This window comes from Pygoscelis adeliae, unplaced genomic scaffold (genome assembly GCF_000699105.1).
Source record: "Pygoscelis adeliae isolate BGI_AS28 unplaced genomic scaffold, ASM69910v1 Scaffold24, whole genome shotgun sequence".
Taxonomy (NCBI): domain Eukaryota; kingdom Metazoa; phylum Chordata; class Aves; order Sphenisciformes; family Spheniscidae; genus Pygoscelis; species Pygoscelis adeliae.
Genome location: NW_008824806.1, coordinates 2,724,729 through 2,732,633, shown reverse-complemented (window position 1 = coordinate 2,732,633; position 7,905 = coordinate 2,724,729). Strand labels below are relative to the sequence as shown.

The following is a 7,905-nucleotide window of genomic DNA, read 5'->3' as shown; positions in this document are numbered from 1 at the left end:
GGCCCCCGCGTCGCGCCGCTCGCGGGCGGGGCGGAGGCTGCCTTGGCGGTGCCCCACCTGCGGGAACGAAATCAGGCGGTGAGCGGGAGGGGATTCCCCACCGCCGTAACTTTGCCTGTCGGCCGCAGGACCTGTAGCCTGCCGAAGGTCGCGGAAGCCCCAGGCCGCTGCACCACTGTACAGAAGGGAGAGAGTAACGGGACCCCAAGCGGTACCTCTGTGCCGGGAGCTCCCCCTGCTCCCCGGCTCGCTGCCCTGGGACAGGTGGGAAGCTGGCTCTGGCACAGTTGACGTTTCGTGGTTCGGATCTCTCCAAGAAAGTCTCTTCAGGAAGCTACGGGCATTCCCTACTGTTCCCTTATAAATTCAGTATTTTCCATCTTGCGTGAGAAGTGTTTCCTATTAATAAAAATGATCTGCTGAAGTCTTTATCCGTGACCGAAGAACCCGAAGAATATGTTTTCGTTTCCCTTGCAGTACTTCCCTGTACTATATAAACACAGAGAACAACTCTATTGCATTAGATGGTGATGCAATATGTAATGCCTAATACAGTTAAAAGAAGACAAAGAACCCATTAAGGAAAAGCTTAACAGAAGAAAATCACTGTCTGATCTAATTTTATGACAGCATTGACCATAAAACATTTTTGTAAATGCCTTTAAGTAATTATAATAAACACAAATGCACATCTTGAAGCTATTCTTTATGTTACGCACCGAGCAGAGATAAATGCATTATAGACACAATACATCAAAGCATTATCCAAGTTGCAGTTAGATGACATAGTTTCTGTGTCTGCTATCTAAAACACAAGCATGCTGTCTTATGCTTCCAGCGAGGCTACACAGTTAATGGAAAGAACCAAAATGAAATAGCTCCCAGAACCCCCTGGTTTAGCCTAGCAAAGGGTTTAGCCTGAGAAGGAACTGGGTGAATTTCAACGTTTCATGTTTACACCATTTCCTACAACCACTTGTCTTAAGCAGTAACTGTTTTCTGTGTCGTTTCAGAAAAAACTTTGCCAAAAAGAGTTTGACAAAAAACCCCACAACAAAATCATCAAATTCTGAGGCACTGGAGATCGCAGGGGGCCTTACAAGTTTCTAAACTCCTTAGTTGAGAAATTTATTTAGAAATTCCTTAAATAGCTGGTGGACGTAAAGAGATACTGAAACAGGAGTGTGTCTCTCTTCTTTAGAAGAGGAGAGAAGAGGCCAATGCAAATGGTTTTCAGCTAGAGTCCTTGACCTTCTTAATCCTTTGAAATTTTTAATTGCTTTATACAAATTTCACTAGCGGTGTTAGTTCAAAATGAAGAACTGAAATACTGGTTTTCTAAAGCCTTACATAAGTACGTATCACCAACACCATGTTTTGTTGATGTTCCCCCCCCTCCCCAAAACAAAGCTGCATCAGCTCTGACACTTTTTCCTAAACCTTTTACATTTCAACACGGCAATAACAGTAACTGCTACCTAAGAAAGAGCTCATGAAAGGTTTTTGACCAGTTTCACTAAGAGGCTTTTAACAAACAATGCAACATTCGGATAGAATTGGGTCCAAATCTAGCTCCCAATATTTTTCTGCTCAGCAGAAAAGGCTGACTAATCTTTGGACTAAAGTTGCTTACCCCAAAATCAAAAGAGCAGATCAGGGAAAAGTGGACAGGAAAATTAGAATGGAAAACTGTAATAAAACCACCATGGATTTGCTGGCAAATATTATAGTGACACAACATGAAGGACAGTTGGAGAATATCAACTTCTATATATTGGTAATACACATTGTCTTTTTTTTTTTTTAATTGATGGGACACACTAAAGTCCTCAGTCAGAAACACTCTATTTGCACCTAACTATATAAATACTTTTTATATCTATAAGCTATGTCCACCCCTAATAATTAATGTCAGAGCGATCTGGATCAATTCCTATAAGTTCTGACTTTGGAATCAGGTACTTAGAAATCAGGGTTTAAAAGCCATTATTTAAGTACAATGGAGAAGGAATAACACACACACACACACACACACACACACACACACACACACACACCCCAAAAGGTTTTTTCAGACCTTAGGGAAAGTAAATGGAAGGAAAAAGTAAACATTGTTTGTAAACTCCTGGATTTTCAAATTGTTTTACCCAGTCCAGCTGTCAGGCTCCCAGAACAATATAAAACACAAATTATTTTGTTTTGAAGTACTTGGAAGGCATGAAGTGACTGGGGAGGAGACATATGGATTTTTTTTTTTAAAAGACTGTCCACAACAGCAGTCCAGTTTAAATGCAAAATGGAAAAGTTTCCCTGAATGTACAAAGTGTACTGTAGAGCTGTTAAGACAAATTAATTCATAATAATAAAATATTTTCTTCCCTTGCGGATTTCTAAACAAAGCTACAAGAAAAAAAATCTTAAAAATCTTTGTCACCACAGCAAGAAAACAACAACAAAAACATCAATTTATGAAATTAAATTCTAACCAATCCATAGATACAATTCCACATGCATTTTTAGAACTTCAATTTGGGTCTCAGCATTACTGGTCTATGCCCCAGGCACATGTGTTGGCAACTGAAGTGCGCCCTAACCATATTCAGAGAGGGGCTATACAATGATGTCGCTTCAGTCCCGTGCTACAAAAGACAAAACTATGCAAATCTTAAAAGTTCAGAGCTGGTCAGTATCAGCAGGTATGTAATCAGTATTTCTTGTTTCGTTCCTGTGTAGGAATAGTATGTCACTATAAAACAAAACAATCAAAACCAAAGCAGAAATCAACAGCAATATGAAAACATATTTTAAAATAAGTAAGGAAAAACCCTAATTTTTAGATTGCATAGGTTGCTGGGACAATCTAGTCTAATGTTCCTTCAAAAAAATCTTAACCTCAAACGCACGGCCTGTCTCAGAACAGAACATTGTGATGGCCTGGCACAAAATGATAAATAATGCTGAATTAGCTAGCATTATAGTTTCTTTTTGAGAGAGAAAGAGTTACTAAATACAGATTATATTTAATAACAAAATAAAGCAAAACCATCTCTTAAAATACGCAAGAAGAAGTTAAATTTGGCTATCATTATATTAAGTAACAATGGCAAGGACTCAACTTGCAAGCAGTACAGTATAATGGTTTAAGGAGAAAAAAAGCCATCACAAATATTTGATGAGAAGAAGAAACCCCTGCAATAAGGATGACAGTGCATGTCAGATATAAATCTGCTAGTCTGGTAACAAAAAAAAGCAACAACACGAGTTGAAGTGACATATACAGAGCACAAGTTGATTGGCTTCTTGAAGACGATTTGCCTTGTATACCTCTTTCATTTGCACACGTTATTTAAACATTCTTCCAACTTCAAAGAGCAAAATCTTCTCCTGAACTAGCCTGTGCTATTGCCTAAGAGTAAATTGAAATCTTCTAACAATAACAAAATCAACTTAACCAGATGCTTCAATCTCATCAGAAAGGGTGACTGCAGGAAGTCAGCCAGGAGCACTGAAAACCTGTGTACGCGGTTTCCTCGCTGTTGACTCCAGAGGCTTGCGAGGGCTTCTGTTCTTAATGCAAATGCTGAATTCCACAACTGAACATTTTTATCAGAGGATTTTTAACCTCCTTATTGCAACAGAACAGAGATAATATTTACAACCTAAGCACATGGCAAGAAATAACAGATGGGTAGAAACAAACAGATGGGTGAACACAAGGTAACAGCAAGATGTTTATGATCAGCATTAATAAACAGCTGCCACAAGTAGATGACCATCATCAGATCTCCTTTCAGTTGCTCCTTATCTGTCACAAGAGTCCTAAATCGCGATCCCTAATGTATTTATTTTAATAGCTCTTCTCTGGTCTTTTACTTCTCGAGTCTACAGTATTTTGTACCAAGGTGTCGACAGTTGGCCACCTTTGTTCTAAAGTGGATGCAGCAGGATTGGAGTCCTTCATCATAGAAGTCATTGGAAACTGCAGAACTAATTCCAAATTATTCACCCTGTCTATCAGTCACCACTTTTAACCGCAGCCAGTGAATAGCAGCAAAAATTCTCCTGCACCTTATTTGCCTAAATTTAGTCTTGGCTATTAACACAAAACAGACATAGTTATATGCTAGAACGTGAGCTGGGGAAGCAGAGATGCAGATATATGTTCCCTTCCTAACTGATTAGTAGTAACGTGCTAGCTAAATTTACTTAGTTTAAAATGGTTATTGCTCACTGCTGTCTGTCCTGAATGTTATAGAGACAACAAGGAACACAAAACTATTTCTGCTTCATCCACTCCATATTAAAATGGATGTCCACATGGGATGTGGACACAATCTTGTTCTGTCTTGTGTGGGAATAGTAACTTCCACAGAGCCCAGGACAGATAGTGAGGGGACTGCCAAGGTCCCTGGTTATGAAGACAGACTTTTTTTTTTTATTATTTTTTTTAAACCTTCATAGCACAACTAAAAGTTTCCCAACCATTACTTATCCAAACTGCATGCAATGTTTCTTGATGTGGAACACAAAATAATAAGAAATCTTTATCCTGGCCTATGCCACTGAAAATTAATCCAGTCTTCCTGCTTTTGTCTATAGTTTTTAACTTCTCCTGAAAGCTTGCTGAGAATAATATCCTCAAAATCAAACAGCTCTATTGCTGTGCTTAAAATAGGACTACAGAGAAATGACTGCTACCTCATGCTGTTTGCATAATGTCAACAAATTATACATGTGCTCCATTCTGATAGCTAATACCTGCATAAAACAAATTACTTTCATCGCTGTTACAGTTCCAGACTCTATAGGTTCAAACTTAATTTTCTATTACATTTATGGAGCTTAATAAAACATGGTGGCTTAGCCCACCAGAACATAAAACCTTTGCCCAGTGTAACAAAAACACTTAAAACATTTGTCTCTATTATTTCTAACTTCCCTGTAACTAGCTGCTCTGTCAGAATGCCTTTTTTACCTACTCAGTGTCCTTGAAGCTTACCCCAAGGATTCATTTTCACACAACACTCTAAGATGATACTGCAGACAGTCAACTAGGAGCTACGGCTGCCTCAACCTCCCACACGGTCCTCACTTGCCTGATTAAATATTCATTACTCCATAATGTTGCGGTGTCAAACAAGAGCAACTTCCCACCCTGACCTTCCACAGCCAGCCTGCAGTTTGTGCTGGAGAATAAACGAGACTGGGACTTACCTGCTGAAACATAAATGACATAATGCAGTTTTCATGTTGCACATTAAGTTCTGTGCAATGTAAAATTCTCACTGCAGAATCTAGAGTACTATCTTTTAATGTTCAATATAAACTGAGTATCTGTATGCAAAGCTAACTATAAAACCTGCAGGGGCAGGGTTATCAATAATCTTTCTGCAGAACACTAAAGCCTTTTCTCCCTTATTATACAGATCCCGTTTTATATGTATGGTCATATCTTCCAACTTAAAAAATAAACCAATGCTGAGTATTCTCAAATAAATCAAAAAAGATTGAGGCATACTACTATCAACAAGTATCTGAGATTATTTTTTTTGTGGCTTTGGATTCCTATCTTAGCTTCACATACCCCATTTATATGAAATTTGTGTTTTGCCTCCAAGACAAAAGAATTTATTAATTCCAAATCTCTCCTATCTGTGGAAAGAATATCTGGAGTTATTATAACTTATTTTACTTGTACTAGATTCTGTACATATTTACATCTGTATTTAATGGAAGAGAAAGCTGAACTGAAAAAATCAGAAGGAATCAACTTCCGTGCTATAGAAACCATAGCCTTAACAGTCTATAGGTTCCATAGATCTTTCAAGATTTGATATAACTACAGCATATCCATACGCAATAAGAATATTGAAAAGCTTGCATTTTGACCCCAACAGGTACATTAACCTGTTAAAGAAAAATATATCAGAAATTGGGCGCAAACATCTTTTGTTTATGCATACTAGGTATGCAGCATTCTTAAGACAATGGAATAGTCATTGCACCAAATCAGCTATGAGAATTCTGTAAGCATAATACATGAGTATGTACAGCTTGGGCCAGTGAGTAAAAATATTAATGAGAAGTATGCTTTTGCTACATATATATGTAGCAACACATATGTATGTATATGCATTTATATAAAATATACATATGGTTTTAAAAAAGTTAGATTTCATAGCTGCAGTAACTTATTCAGTCATCTGTGAGAACCCTTTTGCCCCTAGGAGTTCCCCATAAATGGTGAAAACTTACATTTCATCTTCTCATTCAAGGGCTTCCCTACAGTTTTCAAGGATTTTCTTTCCCCTGGCATTTTTTGCTAGTCCAAAACAATTGTGGATGCTGTAGAGGTTGCAGGTGTGGCTTGATGCCCTGATTAAACAAAAAGTTAAGGTTTAAAGGTGCAAATCCTAAAGTCTTCACATCCTTAATCTGGCATGAATTGAAATGCATTTGGGTGAATATGCTGCAGCATCAGGGAAGAGAAAGATAGAGAACAGATGATACAGCCCAAACATCTCTTCAAAGCCTACATCTTGGTTGAAGTAATTTTGAACCGCTGTCCTTCATCCAAAATTTGATTCTGCTAATTATTTTATATGAAGTACCAGTGTTGAGAGCAAGTTAAATTACCATACTGCTAGACCTGTGGTGCCTGTCTTTTCCCTCCTAGCAGGGTCCTGCAGATATCGAGAAAACAGTCTGTCAGCATTCCTGTGGGATTCTTCAGTAAAGCCCTTTGGGGAACATGAGCAGTTACTTGTCTACTCCAGATTTTCCAGGACTGAAGTGATTGTAATACTGGCCTACAGATCTTCCTCCCACATAATACAGGTGATTAGCTCTCCCAAAGTATGCAAAATTTAACTCTGACAAGTAGGAAAATAATTTTAAATAGATTTGGAATTGATCTGATCATATCTATGGTCTGATAAACCTGAACTGAACCTTGCTCTCGGGTAACAAGAAAGGTTTATATATGCTCAAAACTCTACCACTCTAAACTAAATAACAATTTTTCTACTCTGCACACTTATTTTCATTACAGGCAAATTAAAACACATTCCAAAAATTATTTTATCATCATCTTCGATCAATTGGAAATTCATCTGGGTTTCATGTTACAGATAAAGCCTGAAGAAGCTACCCACTGCGCGCTTCAGACAGGAAACGGTGATCAAGGATATAAATCAGAGAGTAGCATACCCATTTAGCATTGCTGGCCCTGAAACGGAAGCATATGAGTCTGCATTACAGTCTTGAAGTTGCATACGACATACAGCTGGTAGATTTGATGGCCTTATACAATATCTATGCAGTATCATCATTTGTCTTCCTACCTCCTACCACACATTCTTTTGCGATGATATATATACCACCATTTCTCCAAGAAGTATGATGTGCTGGAGAATGGAGTTAATTTTCTTCACAGTAGCTAGTATGGGGCTGTGTTCTGGATTTGTGCTGGAAACAGTGTTGATAATACAGGGATGTTTTCATTACTGCTGAGCAGTGCTTACACAGAGTCAAGGCCTTTTCTGCTTCTCACACCACCCCACCAGCAAGTAGGCTGGGGGTGCACAAGGAGTTGGGAGGGGACACGGCTGGGACAGCTGACCCCAGCTGACCAAAGGGATAGTCCACACCACATGACATCACACTCAGCATATAAAGCTGGGGGAAAAAGAAGAAGGAAACGGGGGATGTTCAGAGTGATGGCATTTGTCTTCCGAAGTAACTGTTATGTGTGATGGAGCCCTGCTTTCCTGGAGATGGCTGAACACCTGCCTGCCGATGGGAAGAAGTGAATGAATTCCTTGTTTTGGTTTGCTTGTGTGTGTGGCTTTTGCTTTACCTGTTAAACTGTCTTTATCTCAACCCATGAGTTTTCTCACTTTTACC

General features: G+C 38.7%; 1 protein-coding gene across 1 annotated transcript in view; it reads right to left on the bottom strand.

Annotated features, from left to right (window-relative positions):
- KCNIP4 (Kv channel interacting protein 4) overlaps nucleotides 1-7,905 on the bottom strand; it is a 466,638-nt gene that overhangs the window by 341,294 nt on the left and 117,439 nt on the right. The gene's annotated exons all lie outside the window — the stretch shown is intronic.